General features: G+C 31.0%; 2 long non-coding RNA genes across 10 annotated transcripts in view; both read left to right on the top strand.

The window, feature by feature from the left end:
* The window catches only part of LOC143235851 (uncharacterized), a 152,459-nt gene that overhangs the window by 123,576 nt on the left and 8,211 nt on the right, over positions 1-20,672 (top strand). For 6 of the 9 annotated variants that reach the window (XR_013019397.1, XR_013019394.1, XR_013019393.1 and 3 more), the window contains exon 5: positions 18,339-18,519. This is a non-coding gene — a long non-coding RNA (uncharacterized LOC143235851). Of the gene's footprint in view, positions 1-87; positions 152-18,338; positions 18,520-20,672 lie in introns of all 9 variants that reach the window. The other 3 variants (XR_013019396.1, XR_013019392.1, XR_013019391.1) reach the window with 2 other exon arrangements.
* On the top strand, positions 15,012-17,059 carry LOC143235856 (uncharacterized). Its single transcript, XR_013019401.1, has 2 exons — positions 15,012-15,332; positions 16,499-17,059. It is a non-coding gene; the product is annotated as an uncharacterized LOC143235856 (long non-coding RNA).

Here is a 20,672-nt window from a genome sequence, read left to right as displayed (position 1 = left end):
GCTATTCTTTTAAACAAATTTCATGCTTTCAGGTGTAAATCTGAGTTTCACCCTTCTATTCGAAACCTCAATTTTTCTACTTTACAGAAAGTTGTTTTGCCGTACAATAGGGTAATTATCCTACAAGTGGAAGGAAGTATTGTTAGATCAGGTAAGACATGCCGATTAATTTTAGCGTTTCTTTTAGATCATAGAATTTGAATAAAAGTAGGCCTAACGGCTTTGATTGAGGCTCTTTATATAAAAAAAAATCATACAAGTTGCTACAGCTGCTCCTTGTTAACAAGTGTCTATAAAGCTACGAATAAAAATTCTATATTACATGAATATTTATCCGATTATATTAGAATATCATTAAGCGAACCAAATTCCACTTTACTTAGTTAAGTCAGATATTAATTTTAAAATGAAAGTTTCTAATAATTTTAGTGCAAGTTCTGACATGTCAGTGTTTTTTTAATTTTTCGGTGCCATTTAGCGTAGGAAGAAACTTATTCATTTATTTTACTTCTGTCGTTTAAGTAGCTTAGTGGTAAACATAATAGGTTATAACTTATAACAGTAAAATTCAGTACTAGATCCCTGTGGTTTAGGGTTTGGACAAATAGTATTTTAAGCAGATTAAAACGAGTGTATTTTATACCTTACCAAATCGTTTCCTTTTTCCGAAACATTTATTAATAGTTACGCTATTGTGTTATAAATGTATGTGTAACTCTCTTGATTTTTTATTAGAAAATAATCTTAACTTTTATATCGGTGTAGGTTTCGTGATTAATAATTGGCATGTTTTTCAATTCGCTACTAAGTATGTAACTATTTGTAATCAAACTATTCGTAAATATTCTATTTGAATTCAAGAATGCTATAATGTACTATAATTTAGGAATGTTAATGCACTTTTATGTGCTTTCAGTATTAAAAATGAATGTTAGAAAGTAAATCGAGAATAAGTTGTTAAAGTCAGTTATCAAACATCTAGTGGTTTAATACATGCATTCCTGACATTCAAGTAATCCCTGTGTTATTTGTTACGTAAAAGTTGGAATAGTGTAGCGTATTGAACAAAAGTATTAAAATCCTACCATTCTGAAGATACATAATAACTTCAGGAAGCAGAAACTTGAACATATACATGTTATATGTATAAAAAAACAGTATTTTTTACCTTATGTAATATATTGTTATTAGTACATTGGAAGTGATTGTCACTAAACTTGTAATCTAATATTGAAAACAGGTTATTTTAGGATAATTTGTTAATGTGCCAAATGCAGTTAACTTCAGTATTTAGTTATATTTCTAAACATATAAATTTTGGAACGTCTAAATTTTTTTTTTTACCTAAAATACATAATTCTTGAAATTCTGCGGTTACTTTGATCAGAAGTTATTGATAATATGAGTTACCTTAATATTTCAATAAAATATACCCCTAATATAGCTTATTTAACACACTAGTATTAATAAGCGTACGAAAAGAAAAAAAAAAGACTTCGTCGATGATAAACCATTGATTCGTGTGTCCTGATTGTTAACGATATCTTCTACCAAATTTTATTTGGAAAAAGGCAATCAGGTGTTATGGAACTCAATATTATTTGTTACACGACCCATCATCTGTATTATTCATTTTCGTTATTATGTATTTATTTATTTATATTATTTTTTGCCTTTTGTAGGTTTTTGTGGTTTCTATGGTAATTTAGCAAAAGCTCTCAGATACACAAAATGTAAAGTACTGGAAAGAAATATTTGTTTTCTGTATTTGCTGCTTTTCCTAATTTTGAACTACTGACTAGTTAACAGTACGTTACCATTTACACTTAAGGATTGCATGTTATTCGTATAGTGCTCACACACAGCTTAAAGTGTGGGTAATATTTTGTGGTATTGCATATATTCGAATCTGACTCGCCTGCTCTCACATAAGGTGTTTTACCGTAGGACTAATCCGCGCACTGAAAGAAATAGATCGCAGATGTATATGTAGATATAAGGATATAATTAGTGATTTCGTAGTACGTACGGTATGTCTGCAACACCAGTGCCTCTCATCTTGGTGAATGGTTCATCCAGGGTTTAAAGAAATCAGAATTTAGGGTGAGTGTGTATTTTCAGGTTTACACAAATTCAAGAGAAAAAACGTCATTACTTATTATTGTTTATTCTCTTTGTAGTTTGATAAATACGCATATTTTACGTTGTATTAATTTTAGTTGTAGTTTGATGTATATTGAAGTCATAATAAAGAATTTAATAATTTTTGCCTTTTTTTTTAAATTAGAGTAAATGAGCTGTTGTGAAAAAAATTATATTGGAAAAGTTTGAGAAGCACTGGTCTACACCGTAGTATTATAACAGGTTTAGAAAACCGTGACATATTTAAATATTGAAGTATAATTAATTAATAAAGTTTAACTCGAAATATATAGTGAGGTAAGCAAAACTGACACTTGTACTTCTTTTCTGGGCGTGCAAAAATTTATCAAAGGTAACATGCCAACGCTTCTTTAAAATTGTAACGAAAAACTCGAGAAAATTATATAAATTAAACTATCTTTTTTAAAAAAATTAAATGCTGTACTGATGTCTTTTGTTGTATTCAACAATGCGTTATACAATCAGTATAAATTGTGTCAGTTTGTATCTGCTGAGAGTTATTTTGATTGTAAATTTAATAACCAACATGAACTTGCCATTAACTTTTTGTTCGCTTTTCATGTTATTTTAGTGACATAGAAAAATAAGATTTATTATTACTTTTCATACCAATATTGAGAAATAAAATTTATCAAAACGTCATATTAGATCACATTGTTGCCAAAGCTTTTAACACAGCTATTAAGAAATAACATTAATTATTGATTATCTTGAAACATTATGGTGGATCATAGAGATAAAGCTGACAGTGACAATTTGCAGATTTTTATAATAGTTTCTTGTACTACACTATTAGATATCGAAGGGATTATTTTCCTCTGAATTTTTACTAATTAATCTTTTGCTGCCTTGATATCTGTGTTAGTACTGTAGCTTTGTTTTTATAGAGGGTAAGATGAAAATTATCTGTTGGAAAGCGTACACCACCTTTATGTCTTTGAACACATCAGAATAATAAGTGTTGAGTATGGTCATCCCCATCGGACCTGATCACTTCAATGCTTAATAAATAAGTGTCAAGATTGTTTACAATAAAATATTACGAAGAAATGTGTGTTTTTTTCTTACAATCCCTTTGTGACAGGCATGGATAATGACATTAACTGATCCATCTTTAATTTTTCCGTAATACTTAAAGTTTATTTGCTTGTTTGTTCTGAATGTAATAGTTCTTGAGGAAGTTATGTGATACCACATACTATAAATCCCCTATAAAGAATTGTGAGAATTATTATTATGAGAATTTGTTCAAGCTACACAAATGTATTGTTATGATGGTAATATACTGAAGGAAAGCGAATAATGCATTTTTGATTAGCATTTAATTATTGCTTTAACGTTCACATTAAAGTGCTTTTGTTTGTATTATAAAGGAATGATTCGAAAAGTATTATTAATAACCTATCTGTGTTATGTTTAGCATGAAGTAACTTTCCCTAAATTTGGAAGGCACGTATCATAGTCTTTATTTTAATGACCACAAGCCACTTATTTTATGAAAAACACCTACCCGATACGAGGTTACAACAGCATAATCTTCAAAGAATATCCGACGTCGTGTGTCCAAAACTAATAGAATAACGACACAGTCAACGGGAAGTAATTAATACTAATATTTCACGATTACAGAATAAACTGTAAAATCGCTGTATAAATTAAAAATCAGTGATGACGAGAAAACCCACTTGTAGAGAAATATATGCGTAAAAACGGCTGGTTTGGGTTCACAAAGAAGAAGGTTGAAACGTTGTTCGCTCCTCTACATAAAAAAATTTTCTCAACCCAAATCAGCCGTTTTTGCATATATATCGCTGTATAAATTGTTGTCCCACTGAAAACAAGATGCTTATTTTTTGAACCACTTAACTTGTGGTTATGAAACGGGTTAGGTTTAGACATTAAATGAACAGAAATTTTCTCTTTTTGCTTTTTTTATTTATTTTTTTAAGGTTCAGAAATATTTAATGCTTAGGTAGCAACCATGTTTTCATCTTGTCATTATCAATATAACATGTAACACTTGAAGGCCATGAGGACTGTTGTTAGCGCTTGGACAGTCAACGAATATAATTATTTACTGTTCTTCTTCATTAGCATATTCTATTTCCTAAGAATGAGTCTGTGAGAAAGATTGAATGAAAAGTAATCAAAAATCTTCTCTTCTTTTATATAAATATGTATTAGTTTACAAACCGCATTTTAGGGTTTTTGTTCCTCAAACTGTGCTGTTGTAACTTTATGACAGACTTACCTTTCCTTTACGGGTATGTGTGTTGTTTTTTTAATTATTTTATTCGAATCGTATATTTACTTTACTACTGAAATACACCACTGTGAACATAAACCTTCACTTTGATAACGTAATGAAATATCTGTAAACGGTGTAGGATTGGAAAATCGAACAATTTGTAATACCGCATGTTAGTTCTAAATGACTGAAATAAAAACACAATTAACATATACTGATCACTGTTGTAAAAGTCCGTCAAAAATCACCAGGAAACTATTGTTGAGTGATTAACGAAAATTGTAGAATTTAACTAAAACCAATTTCTCTGTACCTTGAAAATGCACCCACACTTCACTTGTTTTTTCAGTGTCGAAGTGATTCTTGAATCGTCACGTTTCTTGTAAAAAATGCGCCAAAAATGAAATGTTTTCGTGAACAGGAAGGAGTGCGTGTGTACTCTGAGAGACTTAAATAGTTCTCCTGAGTCTCACTGTATTCTAAGTCAAGAAGTAGGAAACATAATACACACATTCTGACACAAAATTTCAACTTTGTCGACTGTACAAAGGATAAGAAATATTTGTTAGTAACAAATATTTATTTTTCTTTATGTTTTAAGACCAGATAGGTAATATATATGTCAAAATGCCAAAATGATATTTATTAACCAGCATTTATTTACCACCTAAAACTTTTAAAACAGACTATAACGTTAACTAGGGGCCTATTTGTAGTCTGATTTAATACCTAAATGTAACTTGAGGCTTAGATGAAATACTACTCGATAAATTTTATTTCCTCTTTAACTACAATTCAGTGTGTTAAAACTTCAGGGAATTTTGAAATATTACAAACTCTACGTAATCAAAAATTTTTTTTTAAAATCAGGATTTATTCACCAGATCATTGGAACATGGTGTTAAAAAGTTTCCGTCAGAACAATGAAAACATAATACTTTTTAGACCTTTCGGTTTATTAACTTTCAAAGCGTACTAGAATATAATTTGTAACTTTGATTTACACATTTGCCATCGTCCATTTTTATATTCAAAGTTTCTTTATATTTTGTATATTAACTGTGAGAACAAGACATACAATTTGATTTTGATTTAATGTTAAGTAACAAGTGAATGTTCTTAAATATATATATTTTTGGTATCTTTAGCCAATTTGTTTGTTTGTTTGTTTTGAATTTCGCACAAAGCTACTCGAGAGCTATCTGTGCTAGCCCTCCCTAATTTAGCAGTGTAAGACTAGAGGGAAGGCAGCTAGTCATCATCACCCACCGCCAACTCTTGGGCTACTCTTTTACCAACGAATAGTGGGATTGACCGTACATTATAATGCCCCCACGGCTGAAAGGGCGAGCATGTTTGGCGCGATGGGGATGCGAACCCGCGACCCTCAGATTACGAGTCGCACGCCTTTAGCCAATTACTTCGCGTATGTTAAAGTTAGAAAGTTGTTTTTAAAGCTTTACTTAAGGAAGTCTTATAAAAAACCAACACAGAACAAAACTTTAGTACATAAATACTGCTTAACATTGATCTTTTTCGAACAATATAATGAATATTTTGTTTTAAGATCTGAAAGAAAAAATCACTAAATGTCAGTTTTAAACTCGCAAGCATAAATTACGTCTCGTTTTCATAAATAATGTCATGTTTAACAAAACTAAAGTGAGTGAATGCGGTGGGTTTATCCTTCGCTGATGTGTTTCGTGATGGGCCGATCGATATTGTTCGACGTAACACAATACACGCGGATGCTCCGGTGACTGTGTAAGGTGTCTTGTTTGTTCATATAAATTTTTGTGGCACCACAACAGATGTTATATTGCTGTTACAACTGTACGATTACTGATGGCAGATTGGTTCTCGCTTATTATTATTTAACTGGCGAATGTACAACAATGTATTTCTTGCATGTTTAGTTAAAAAGTCTTGAGACAATAAATTTATATGTCTATCGGTTCTTGTATCAACTTAGAACGTTCATGTATTGGTAATCTGTTTCATGCCTACAGCTTCGATCTTAAGCCTTTTAACTATGAAAATTTTAAAGGTGGCATACGGATAAAATGCGTAATTTTCATGAACAAATTAAAACTCATCTAGTTGGATCTTCTATCTGGAAATGACAGTTGGTGGTTATATGTGGATTTGCTTAGTCTATGAAATCTTAAAACTCCTTTCTAGTGGATTAAAAATTGTAGTAAGCTTGGCTGGTTTCAGTTTACGTAACTTCCCTCAAGAAGCTATATTTATATAGAGTGATCATTCTATAGCTACTTGTTTCAGCTTACCAATGTGCAACATTAAATGGTAGAGAATTTAAATTAACGCGGTCTTGAAAGGATACTACACAAATTTATCTTCTCGGACTTGAAATTACGTAACTGATCAAATGGAACTTGAAATACCATATTTAGAATAGTTTTCCCGACACTCTACGACTCATTCATACTAAAGTAACACTTTAGTTTGCATCTGTACTTTCATCTCCAAAAATATATTGTTTTGAGGGGAGTTTACCAAATAATTAATAACGTGTCAAATTAGGTGGCAGTATAAGATTCGTCTGTGGTATTGTCATCCTCGTGGACTGGATATTAAATAAGAATCAGTTGATCTGTCTAGTTTAGTGGTCGTTGTGTCATCATATGTAAGATATGTCTTGATCTCAAACAGTGTTACCCTACAACTAATTTTCTGTCAAGTTATGTGACAGTATTATTACTATTTACATAAAAATCAACATTGTTATATAGAAATCAATGTTGTTGTTTAATTTTTACCATTATGTTCCATCAGCCATGTGTCAAGTTTCTAATAGACTTATTATATTCTTTGTATTATACGCTTGTTGTGAATGTTTGTAACGTATTATGCCTTCTTCTGTAACATTTTCACATTATCATTATCAAAAATGCTGTTAACCGTTATATGAGGACAAAACTTTTTAGGTTTGTTTGCTTTTAAAAAAATCATTTTCTTCCTTGAATTGTTTCCGGTTAGCGCTGTTATTACGGACGGGGACCATTGATTTTTAAACACATTTATTATTTTAAACTATTAATGCATCAAATTGCTTATGCCTGAATGAATTTCTTGGCTACAAGTCCCCGAGTAACATATAAAGTACAAAAATTAAATACTAACGCTATCACAATTAATTCCACTATTTACTCCTGGAGCCTATGTATTTGACCTGAAAAATTAGACATTTTAAATAATTGCTTTGGCTATTTGGCTTAACATTTTACAAAACTCTCAAATAATAATAATAATTTAAAAATTTCTGTTTCTGGCCATCTCGATGCACTGGTGCAAATAACTGATATTTGGATGTGAACGGGAAATAGTTACTGGTAAGATTGAAGTTTAGTTTATAATAAAACTTCATACAACTGCCAGATTTAGGGTTAAAACCTCATCGTTAGCATTTGTATCTTCAGTTAGATTATGGTAAGTAATCTTCCCTGATAATTAAGGAAAGTTTGTGGTTGTAATGTAGGACGTATATTTAGTGGTTTTGTTTGTTACTAACAATCGTTCTAATTATTGTTTTTGCTAGTGTATGAATGTCAGTTGTTAACTTTGTTAATCCTGGCTAGAAACCCTTCTTACCTGAAAGCCTTAATTTGCAAACTAAGTAGTTTGTTTTGAATTTCGCGCAAAGCTACTCGAGGGCTATCTGCGCTAACGTAAGTAGTAAATCCGGACGAGAAAAGTTTAATAAGAGTTTAGCAAACGTTTTTCGTCGTTTGTAAATACTCCTGTCTCACGACAACCACTAAACATTTATACATCTAACACAAATAACTTCTAATTTCTTTATTTAATGTAAGATAGTTGACTTACTTTGTATTGACTCTGTTTTTAAAGCACTGAAAATTAACCAAGTGACGTTTTTATCTGGTTAACTTGTTTGTTTGGTGTTAAACTTAAAGCTACGCAGTGGGCTATCTGTGCTTTGCCCATTAAGGGTGTCGAAATCCGGTTTTTAGCGTTGTAGGTCTTTAGACTTACTGCTGCGCCACCTGGGGGACCTTTGTTTCATCATAGTTAATTTTTCACTGTATTCATAAGAAGGAGAGAACAAAATAAATAAACCGTAAAGTTTTTAAAATATTTCATTCGTTTATAAAAATATTTCGGTAAAAATGGGCACTCTAACAGACAAAAAATGATCGTATTTCCTTCCAGTGTAGCTTTTTTTAAATCCAATAATAAATAGTTGGTGAAGTTTCGAATTTTAACCAAATGTTTTTTTTAATGAAAAGCAGCTCTTGATTTTACCTTTTAATAAGGTAATTTTAAATAACTTTGATCTAGCTATCCCATACTGCCTACTACTCTCGAAGTGTGCATTAATAAAGTTACAATATGGAAGTGTTAATTCCGAAAATGAAGTTAACATAAGTATGAAAACTAATAAAATAACGCACTCATGTTTTATTTTGTTTTTGATAGTCATAAACTTATTTTGAAGCAAGATCAGATACTAAGTTTTCCATTCTTTGTATTATAGTTTTAACACGACTATTAAGACTACTAAGCTATAGAAATTAAGGTCAACCGTTGCTTTCTACACAAAATTAAATAAGAAGCACGTCATTTATGAATTATTGAGTTTCAAAGATAGATTTACTAGAAGGAAGGCATTTTTTTTGTCGGATTTCTCGTTTATAAATGAATGAGATATCAAAAGCGTGAGTACACTATATGCAGGTTTGTTTGTCACGTTAACTTCTCTTCTCATTTCTAGTGTATTCCAGTTTAAGTAAAGTGCATATTATTGAAGATAAAATATATTTCACGCTATGATTTCAAGGTACATAAACGGACTTTTGCAAGACCCTAAACAGTTAAGTCGTTTCACAAATATTCTGTTACTAAGTCCTCAGAGAATTATTAGTCACTTCACAACCTACGTATATCTTTGTTTTGTTTGTTTATTTGAAGTTAAGTATAAAGAAACACATAGGCTATTTGTGCTCTGTCCATCACGGGTATCGAAGTCCGGATGTTTACGTTGTAAGTTCACAGACATGCCACTGTGGGATTGCATTCTTATCTTTATTTATTTTCGGCACAGGTGTGTTGAACTGTGATGTATGCAACTTAGTGTAATTATATGATGTCTGTGAATATCCTTTACGTTGTGGTTTTCATTGAATTTTGTGTAGTGCAACTTTGACTATTCAACCTATGATAGAAACAGAGTAGCGTTTAGATCAAAATTATGTAATTTTTATTCATTTGCATATGATTCTTAATATTCTGTGTTTGTTTTGGTACAAAGTTAGAAAATATAATATTGGTAATACAGTTCTGATGTAAGATTATTTGAATATTTGTCATAAAATTACGTAAACTGCAGATGTTCCTTTCTTTCACATTTTTGTTAATTTACCTATTTTGGATTTTAAATTAGTGCTACGTAAAACGTAAAAGATAGGTCAGAAATGTTATTTTTACATCCATCTGATTTGGAATCCAAAATGGCTCCATTAGAGGAACGGTTAAAAAAAAAATGTTTACGTGACTCTTATTACAAATGATAGACCTGGTGGTTTCAAATCCTTCGCCAGTTTTTTGTTGCTTAAATTTTAACATTTAGTTGAAGTTTGTTTGTTTGTTACCAGTGTTTATTGAAGAAAAACCAAAAGAGCGAAATAAACGTTAACTTTTCTGCTACCCAGTTATCCAACAGACCCACATGATTTATGTACAACTTTTTGATTAAGTAATTCAACTACGAAATGTATAAAAAATAGCTCAATGAGTAATTTTTAATTATTTAACTCATTACCGCAAGTCGTTAGACCAATATTTACTGATATCAGAAAAACTATAACACACAATGTTCTTATGTTAGTATATAAGTTTGTATATAGTAATATAATGGAGTACGGACACTTAAGAAAGTGGATCCAAATTACCCAACCGTACATTGCTATACCTTACTGGATCTTTTGATACCAGTCATTCTTCTGGGGATTTTTACTTTGAGATGTACGTGTTTAACATCACTATGTAGTTTTCTATATCACTCGTTAGAAAACCCGCATGTATCATAATAAGTTCCTTATGGTATCAAAGGTGCTTTACTAAAATACATTTTAACATGGTTAAAAGAAAATTTTATTCATTCAGATCGTATGCATTGGCAATTAGTTTTTCTCTAATTATTTATAGCTTAAAGATGCAAACTTGATCTCGTTTTAATGTTTCTTAGAAACCGGATTCAATGGTGAGTTTTTCTCAGTAGTTATAGATTTATATGTTTGACAGAGAACTGTGACACATAACTATGTTTCGTATAGAATTATTTAAGCCTATGTTCTACAGAATTGTTGGCAATTTATTATTCGTTAAAAATAAATAAATTGTTAGCACGAGTATTGTGTACAACTTTTTTTTTTGTGGTGGGGGGTGAACTACTCTTATATTAACCGTGGATTAAAATACACCAGCTCTGACATCACGTTTCTTCACAAACTTATTTTTCTTAACATTTAATAAAGAACTTGTTACAAAGAATGGCGTATGACGTATTGGTATTCAAGAAAATGACTGCAAAACAAGTTTTTATTAATATTTTCATGTTTTGCAGGTCAGACTTTTTTTTTTTTCTTGGCATTTTCCAAGAAACAGAGCATGAGGAAACGTAGTCTGGTATTTTTATGAGCATTACTAATATTAGATTAAATCCTAAGAAACATTAACGTTTATATGAAACCAGTTGAGAAAGAAGTATATCTGACCTAGTTTTCCTCCTTTGATAAAGTTGTGAAATAGATACTAAAAGTAGAGTTGTAGAAAGTGTTTTCTAGAGAATTAAGTTTATTTGCTAATCATTGTGTATCTTTTATCTCGCATAATTCAATTAATGTACATGTTTATTCCTGAAGAACTGATATTATATATATATATACATGGTGTGTCAAAAGTGACTATAGAGCCGTTTCATTTAAAACTTAGTTTAATTTCTAACTATTATCTCTGAAAGAGACAACAATTATATTGGTTTCAACTGTCTTGGTAATATTTTCGTTAATACCAACTGTGTAGTAACTTGTCCCAGCCTGTATATGCTCATTGAAAATTTTATTCAGAATCATAATGTATATTAATTTTTTTCTCAAGAAGAGATTATTATAAATCGTCTTTTATTTAAACACTAAGCTGTACCTTATCCACTAGAGAGATCAAACTCTAATTTTTAGCGTTATAAGCCTCAACGTTTAATGCTGTTGAATCAGCGAGGGATATTTGTTTTGTTTTAAAACTGATCAACCACATGCATCTCTCAAGTACTGTGTAATGTAACCAGGTGCATCATATTTTTCATTGGATATTTGTCGAATTATATGTATTATGGATTATTGTGCTTTATATTTCTGTTGCAGTGTTTCTTCGATAAAACTTATTTCAATACAACATGATACGCCAGATTTCCGTATGAATATTCTTTGGCTTAAATCCTACCTAAAAATAATATATTTGCAGGGACGAATGTTGAACGATATATTTACAAAAAAACATTTAAAATAAACGTGATTTTAATATAATCGTAATGCACAGTATTGAAAAGTACTGATGGTACATCTTAGAATAGAAAAAAACACCTTAAAACAGCTCATTCTGTATTTATTCTACCAGAAATATTTAAAGCTTTTAATAGTGGCGTATTGTAAGTGGTTGATTTTTAAATTTATAGGCTGTTTTTAGTCTTATTTTCGGAAAATGAGCATTACTTAAAAGCACTTCTGTATTTATACAGAATAAATAAATAAATACAGCTCATTCTGTATTTATTCTACCAGAAATATTTAAAGCTTTTAATAGTGGCGTATTGTAAGTGGTTGATTTTTAAATTTATAGGCTGTTTTTAGTCTTATTTTCGGAAAATGAGCATTACTTAAAAAGCACTTCTGTATTTATACAGAATAAATAAATAAATACAGCTCATTCTGTATTTATTCTACCAGAAATATTTAAAGCTTTTAATAGTGGCGTATTGTAAGTGGTTGATTTTTAAATTTATAGGCTGTTTTTAGTCTTATTTTCGGAAAATGAGCATTACTTAAAAAGCACTTCTGTATTTATACAGAATAAATAAATAAATACAGCTCATTCTGTATTTATTCTACCAGAAATATTTAAAGCTTTTAATAGTGGCGTATTGTAAGTGGTTGATTTTTAAATTTATAGGCTGTTTTAGTCTTATTTTCGGAAAATGAGCATTACTTAAAAGCACTTCTGTATTTATACAGAATAAATAAATAAATACAGCTCATTCTGTATTTATTCTACCAGAAATATTTAAAGCTTTTAATAGTGGCGTATTGTAAGTGGTTGATTTTTAAATTTATAGGCTGTTTTTAGTCTTATTTTCGGAAAATGAGCATTACTTAAAAAGCACTTCCCAGATACGTTAGATGATTTTTTAATGAGTATTAACAATACCCGGGAAGAAGTGCTGTTTTTGCATAGTGAGTTTTGGGTAATAATTAAACAAGTAGTAGTAATAATAATAATTACAATTCTAGATTTATAACTAAATTATCAAAAAAACTATAATTGTATAGCTGCTATAAATTTCCCCTCGGTGGACTCATCAGACAGCCTAATATGGCATTGCTATAAGAAAACACACACAGTTCCTATAAAAAAAAAAAGTATTTTATATGACAGTTTTTAGTTGGAATATTACGTGTCCGAAATAAAGGATATACAGTAGTGTAGGTACACAGTTCTTTTAATACAAGTTTATTTATTGTGAGAATAGATCATCGTGTTTAACAAAGCAATTGTTGTTTTTCCGATAAAAAACTTATTTTCTCTGACAGTTTTCAGTTGGAATATTACGTGTTCGAAGAAAAGGATACACAGTAGTGTAAATACACAGTTCTTTCAATACAAGTGTATTTATTGTGAGAATAGATCATCGTGTTCAGCAAAGCAATTGTTTTTGCTAAGTTCTGTATCAGGTTAGGATACGTGCAAAGAATGATACTATTGTACTACCTACTTCGACAAATCTTGATTGGTTACTATGTAATTTGGTTTCTACTTTGGTTATGTTTATTGGATTACACATATGTTTGAAATAATCGTGCCAAAAGTACGTAAAAAAAACCAAAATAACTTTGGTATTCCAAGCAACACAGCTTAACACATTAGATATCGTTTTTACCTTAGAATGAGAATACCTGAGAGTCGTTAGACGTGAATCGACTTAAGAATGTCAGAAACTTGCTATAATTGTGGAATCGTTGAAAATAAAGGTTTTTATGAGGTACTTCACACGAATTCGCACGTCATTGGAAGACAACGTCATTTTGGGGAATTTTTACCACCTTCACTTTTATACTGTGTTTTTTAAAAATATAGTGGACAGTCAAGTTGTTTAATAGGAATTGCACGAGGCGTTGACGCTAAAACAATTCTGGTTTTATGTGTAATTGTTGAGCTCATGTGTAGCCTCGATTTATTTTATTTACGTGTTATTTTAATAACTGACGTCTTATGTCGGCGATCTATAAATAAGTAGTTCGTGTACTATTACGTCACAATAACACTGATAGATATAGTAATTTATAACAAATGTTTGTTAGTTTATATGAGTTTCCAATAAGAAGAATATAATAGTATTTTAATCTGTTATTATTTGGCTATCGTTTTCTGATGACCGTATTAAACCATTACGTTATTGTGAGTGATTAATGTCTATAAAGTTGTGTATTGTTAACATTTTAATTATCTGTGTGGTTAAGATTATGTTAAAATTAATATGTATTTATATGTATGCATAGGAACACACACACACACACACAATGTTTTAGAATATTAAAAGTGTGCAAAAAACTGTCTGGCTACTACTGCACGCGGTTTTCTAGCTGAACTCTGTTGTTCTGAAAGAGTGAAATAAAAATACATAATTCACTGGAAGTTAATTTCAACCAGTAACAGTTGGATGTTTCAAAGACCTGTTAGGTTTCATTATCTAACTATGGGCGGGTGGTCAATGTCGACGCGGGATCTGTTAAACCTCATCACACGGGTGTTTTTGTAATCCACATAAAAAAATAGCGAAAAACAGAATTAATAAGCTAATTTTAAATGTTTCTTTATAAGTGCACGTGCACAGCACGAACGTTTAAATTAAGAATTGAAAGCCTGTGGCGGCAAATAACTTCAGCTCCTTTGATGTTGGTTTCTATGGTTTCGGATATTGGTTGTATCTTGTTTAACGATTTACTAACCACCGTACGTGCAAGTATTGTCGATTTCCTTACTGTTGGTTTCTGTGGTTTCATGCACGGATGCATTGTATCTTACTATTTAATCACTACTTTTGTTGACAAATAGGCGGAGTCTATCAGAACAAGAGCTACTTCTATGTGAGCGTCTACAATATGTGATGAAAGCGCTCGTTTTCCCGCCTTTCCCACTTCACTGCACTAGGTTTCGACATCATATGTAAGATTGGCGGCCTAGCCTGAGGGCGAAGTTCACCCTGCCGCCTAAACCCGTAGAATCGAACTTGTGTTCTAGTACTGGCGCCACAAGCTCGTTTGTATGGGCCTAGGCTGTGATGGTGGTGTGCCAGCGGAGACAACGTCAGGTTTATACTACTTGAGACTTATAGACTCTGTAGAGGGTTTAGCTACGACAGCTTAAGTGTTAATATTTCTAATACTTTTATATTTTTTCCTTCTGTTTTGCAAATGTTATTGCTTGTATGTCTATTAGTAAAATATTTAAATAGCAAGATATACGGTGATACAAAGAACCATACAGAGATTTAGTGTTATGTCTCATAGCATGTTGTGACGTCCTTGAAATTATGACCAATGAAAAGCAGCAAGAAATTGCAATCCAGCCAATAAGGAGTGTCTGCTTGTTTCCAATCGAATTTCTCTGGGTCAGTTTATTTTTATCCCTCTACGTCATAAAGCAGAACGCTTAGCGTACATGCTGTCCAGGGGGCTGTCTGACACGCGCAGAGCTCCTCAACTAATGGCAGCATGGCCTCAGCTGCTTATGTGTAATTGGTGGAAAACAGAGTAGCCTTTAGAAATTATGATTTTTCCCTTTTTTGGTTTGTTTAACTACCTTTTCGTTTATAATACTGCCAGATATTTTCTTTCCAAAGTGCAAATTCACATGAATTAAAATAGATGATAAATAAACAGAATTTCAGGAAAGAACAATGTTTACATATGTGTTTTGAAGTTCTATTTAACATGTCAAGAAATTTGATATATTGAGAATATTTACTAGTATAGCGTGCACGTATGAGAACTTTTAATAAGAGAAGTGGTAATTAGGAGTAAAAAAAATCGTTTAAATATGTGATATTTTGGCATCTTTTAAAATTGATTTTCACCTTATAAAATAAAAATGATATGTTCACAGATTGTACAATCCTTTACCATCTACGGGTTTTTGAATAGCTTCATAAATTTATAAAACATGTTTGTACCTCGAAATTACTGAAATCGGTTCTGATAAAAACCATAACTTAGGCTTAAGGTAAGTCTGATAATAAACATTTTCAGTTCTTTTGCTATATTTAACGAAATAATCGACCCCTTATCTCAATTAATTTTGCAGTATTATTTTACTGTTATTGAAACTTGCCCTTTTCACATTCATTTCGTGTACTTATTAGCATACATTCCTCTATAAAACCAAGAACGTAAATTTTGAATAACTTGGGCAGGACGCTATGTGCCAATGCGAATGGAATATTCAAGGTGGACAAGGTAATGTCTGAACAATGCAATATTTTTGTTGTTGTAGTTCTTTAGAATTATGACCTGAAAATACGAACAATTATCCGACCGCTTCTGTATAAAACTTCAAAGTGCATAACATTGTCTTTGATTCGGAATTATTATATATCGTTTTTTCCTGAAACACGTACCTTAAATAGTTGGTCGAACTACTTGTCATTAATTTTCAACGACCAAGTTTCTAGACAGACTGAAATGGATGTGTTAAATGAATGCTATTGTTTCTCTCTAAACGTTAAGAACTTAAAAATATTTGCAATTATCTTGCCTTACTCAAACTCTCTTTTTCTAGGTGCTGGGAGTTGAAAGTCTTAAGGAAAACTACCTGTATTCAATCTGGGGATGTTCGCGGGTTGAGGTAGTAGGTTGTATAGTTGAGAACTACATCTTTGGGGAGAACTGTACAGCCTGCTAACTTTCCCTGGGTCATCCCAAACCGCCCAGAAAATCGTCTTTCTCACGTGCTGTATCTGATACGGTTCGATATCCTTACTGCACGTGGAGCTGCAGTGTGTCTTTAGGTGAAAACTAAATTTTGGTCATTACAGTATTTCTGGACATTAAAACCCAACTAAGTGTTATGAAGAAGAGGTGATCTGTTATAAATTGCGGACGTCATGATTTATAGTTACAAATCATAAATCTGTGCTAACGTTTAGAAGTAACCGTTTTTTGCTGTTGTTATCTCTATTTCCAGTGGAATAATTTCGTAATTTGCTAATTAAATGTTCTCGAATGTCCGTGGCGGCTTATAACATTAGCATCAAGTTATTTTCTTTATGTACTGAACTATGTTTATTGATTTGTTAAGATAATATATTTATCCAAAAAATAAAATGAAATAAAAAAGCAACGTATTTGATATGATTTATTCAAAATAGTCCTAGCTATATTAACTTTGAAATTTTCCCGATAACGAAGTCAAGGCCACTGATTGTTGTTGTTTTTTTTATCTTTGTCGCAAGTAAAATATCTGTAAGAGCCAAGTCCAAGTATTATTTGATTTAATTGAGAGAATTAAAGAGAAAAAAAGTATTTACCTGTGAAAAAAATGGACAGCAGTTAATTAGGAGAAATGATTTAGGTTTTCTTTAAAAAACTACAAACGTGAAAATATTTGTCGTGTTATTCCTACGTTATACTGTTAAGAGGCAACCGTATATATAGGCTTCTCGTTACCTAATCTTGTTTAAAAAAGAACTCAGCCAACAATCGAACCGCCACCATATTTTGAAGTCATTACAGACATTTCCCAAGAAACATGCATTACTGTAAAGTACCATTTTGAAGTCACAATTACAGTTCAGTTATCTTCTGTGTGGCGCACACTTCAACAGGCGAATTTACTACATTTATGTTTGTTGATACCCCTTTGTATATCGTTGATCTGTAAGAGAGGGGTTAAGAGCAGGATATATTATCGTTTGCTATTGGCCGGAAAAGAGGTGACGTTTCATGTTAAGGAAACGTTCCCCGAATGCCAGGTACTTCAGTTTCATACAAAGGAAACTCTTCTGTTAAAATGTACGATCATTTAACGACTGATAGTTATTCCCAGCCCCAGTATGCAATCTGTTTTATTTACAAATTACATTTGCTCTGTGAAGGTGTTCAAAAATAATTTCTTACACCAGTTATAGCTGTTATTAACACCAGTATGTAACCATTTACGTCTTACAGTTGCTGTGTGAAGGTGTTCAAAAATAATTTCTTACACCAGTTATAGCTGTTATTAACACCAGTATGTAACCATTTACCTCTTACAGTTGTCTTGTGAAGGTGTTTAAAAATAATCTCTTACACTAGTTGTTGTTATTAACACCAGTATTCAACCTGTTTTATTTAGATCTTACAGTTGTCTTGTGAAGTTGTTTAAAAGTAATCTCTTACACCAGTTATAACTGTTATTAACACTAGCCTGCAACCTGTTTTGAAACTTCTGTAAGTAAATCTAGAAATAATTATTTACATTGTGAATTCAACTGATAGTGAAATTAACAAACTGTAGGAAACTTATATGTAGGTAAATATATGTTGTTGGAATAAAACATGTTTTGTTTTGTATAGTTAATGACGATTACATATCCATAAGCGAAAATATGATAGAGTAAATGGTTTGAAATTCTGTTTAGTCGTGAAGATAGGGAGAATAAAAAAATTCTGATTCTTCAAGAAGACCAAAAATTATTTTTAGAAGACCACATAATCATCAAGAAGATAAAACAGGGACGTTGAAAAATTAAAGATATGTAAGAAAACTAAAAGTCATTTCAAAAGAATAATTGTATGAACTATGCAAATGAAGAACATTAGGTAAGTACACTTAAAAACTGTTTAAGAAATTTAAGGTAGAATTGTGTAGAAGTTAGAAGGTAATAAATAGCGTGTTGAAAATCCCTACGCAGTTTCGGTACAAGTACATATATATATTGAGCAGACCAGTTCGTTAGAAATGAACTGAATTTTAGACTCTGTAAATAGCGTTAAAAACGTCATAACGTTAAAATTGTACAATTTACTGAAAACGATACCACTTTCTTTGGAAAACTTTACATACGTTATATAGTTGTTTATAGTTTTTGAAGTTAATTTTACTAACTGAAGTCTTCAACAGTGCATAAAATCTTATAGGAAATAAGGGTTAAGTAGAGACAGTTGTTAATTCATCAGGGCAAATGTACTTTTATAAGATCTTAGTATGACTGTGTAAACCAATCAATATATGATCTAAGTGATGTCATATTTAGATGATTGTTTCAAACTGCTGAGACTTAAGTTTTTTTCTAATTAAAAGAATATACATTCAAGACGATTACAGTAGCTTCAGAAGGTCTAAATGATGGGGTAATCTGTGTTGTTTACGTAGTTTACTGAGCTAATTTATAAATTATTTAAGTATTTATCTTAGTTTTACAATGATAAACCATCTATCTTGTACAATATTGAACTATTATAAGTTTACAAGTAAAATAATCTGATCCGTGATGACGAAAAAACCCACTTGTAGAGAAAATTATATATTTAAAAACGGCTGGTATGGGTAGAGAAATCACTAATAGAGGAGCGAACAACGTTTCGACCTTCTTCATGATGATGACCGAATTATTGGTTATAAAATATATTGGTTATAAAACTTATTTTCATACAGTAGATGTTGTAAAATATTGACATTTTCTTCACTGTAGGATATTTACATAAAACTCTCACAAAGGTGTTTTTATCTTAAACATAATTCGACTTTTGGGTAATATTAAGAGCGAATTTTTTTTACATTGTACAATGTTTTATACTTCCGTTCCTACTTCCGCGTGAAGCAGGAAGTTCATAATGAACGTTTGACAACGGTTTTTTTTTTTATTTTATAAATTCTTACTGTTCATAGCTCACTAAAGCAATATTCATTTATGCCTAATGTCGAACGCTGTCTTTACGTCCATCTGCTAATGTGTGTGTGTGTGTATATATATATATATTGTATACACACTATCTTTTACTGTTACTTCACATATAAACCATTAAACCCGTGGCTTATTGCATAAGCATACATTGTGTTTGGCTTCTTCTCGAAGGTCGCTTATAAAACTGTGCAAAAATGGATTTTGTTTTGTTAACATTATCATCCATATACGGCGTCAAAGTGTGATAACTCCAGCGTCGTTAATTTGAAAATTAAGTTTTGTGTACAGTTAAAAATATAAAACAAACTAGGAAAGTGTGATGTTGAATTTCCCGAAGATATGTGGATTGATCACAAAGTTGTTTGTAAAGTCCTCAATAGAGCAAGTTAGGAAAATAGGTTTATGTTAGAAATTCCCGAGCAACATAAAAATAATAGTGTTATTTTAACACTGAAGTTTAGCATCTCAGTTTAAAAATCAGCACATTCAAATTAACCATAAAGATCAGTAAATCGAATCCCACTTGCTTGGAAACAAATGTGCACTATTGCTTCGTAACTTCCGTTTAATTGAAAGTTCTTTCGTTTTAACTTGAAAGAAATCTAACTAAAGAAGTAAAAATAAAGTAAACTTATCAATATACAATCAAATTTAGCTATTGTAAAACAGTTATATGGTACCCAAAGGTTTGTGTACAAATGTACAGTATGTTTTTATTCAAAATATTTACAAATTGAAAGCTAATTTTATTTTTCCTGAATGCATGTATTTTTTAAGTATTATAATTATACCTTCTTTGTTTTACTTTTATATCATACAATAAATAGGAGTAAGATTTATCATTTTATTACATTTATATTTATGAAGTTGAGGAAACTTATATTCGGATCTATCTTTTTTTTATTTATTTTTTGTATACAATATCCTACTTTGGATTTCAATAAAAACAAAAGTCCTAAAAGAAGCAACGGCGCGATACTTTGTGGCCAATTTAGCAACAGTTGTAATCAAAGTGTTTATCGTGTAATTACATTCCTCATTTTCAGATTACCTTATAAGTGTTAATTT

This window comes from Tachypleus tridentatus, chromosome 12 (assembly GCF_004210375.1).
Source record: "Tachypleus tridentatus isolate NWPU-2018 chromosome 12, ASM421037v1, whole genome shotgun sequence".
NCBI lineage: Eukaryota > Metazoa > Arthropoda > Merostomata > Xiphosura > Limulidae > Tachypleus > Tachypleus tridentatus.
Note: the sequence above shows the minus strand (reverse complement) of the source record. Positions and strands in the feature narration are given on the sequence as shown.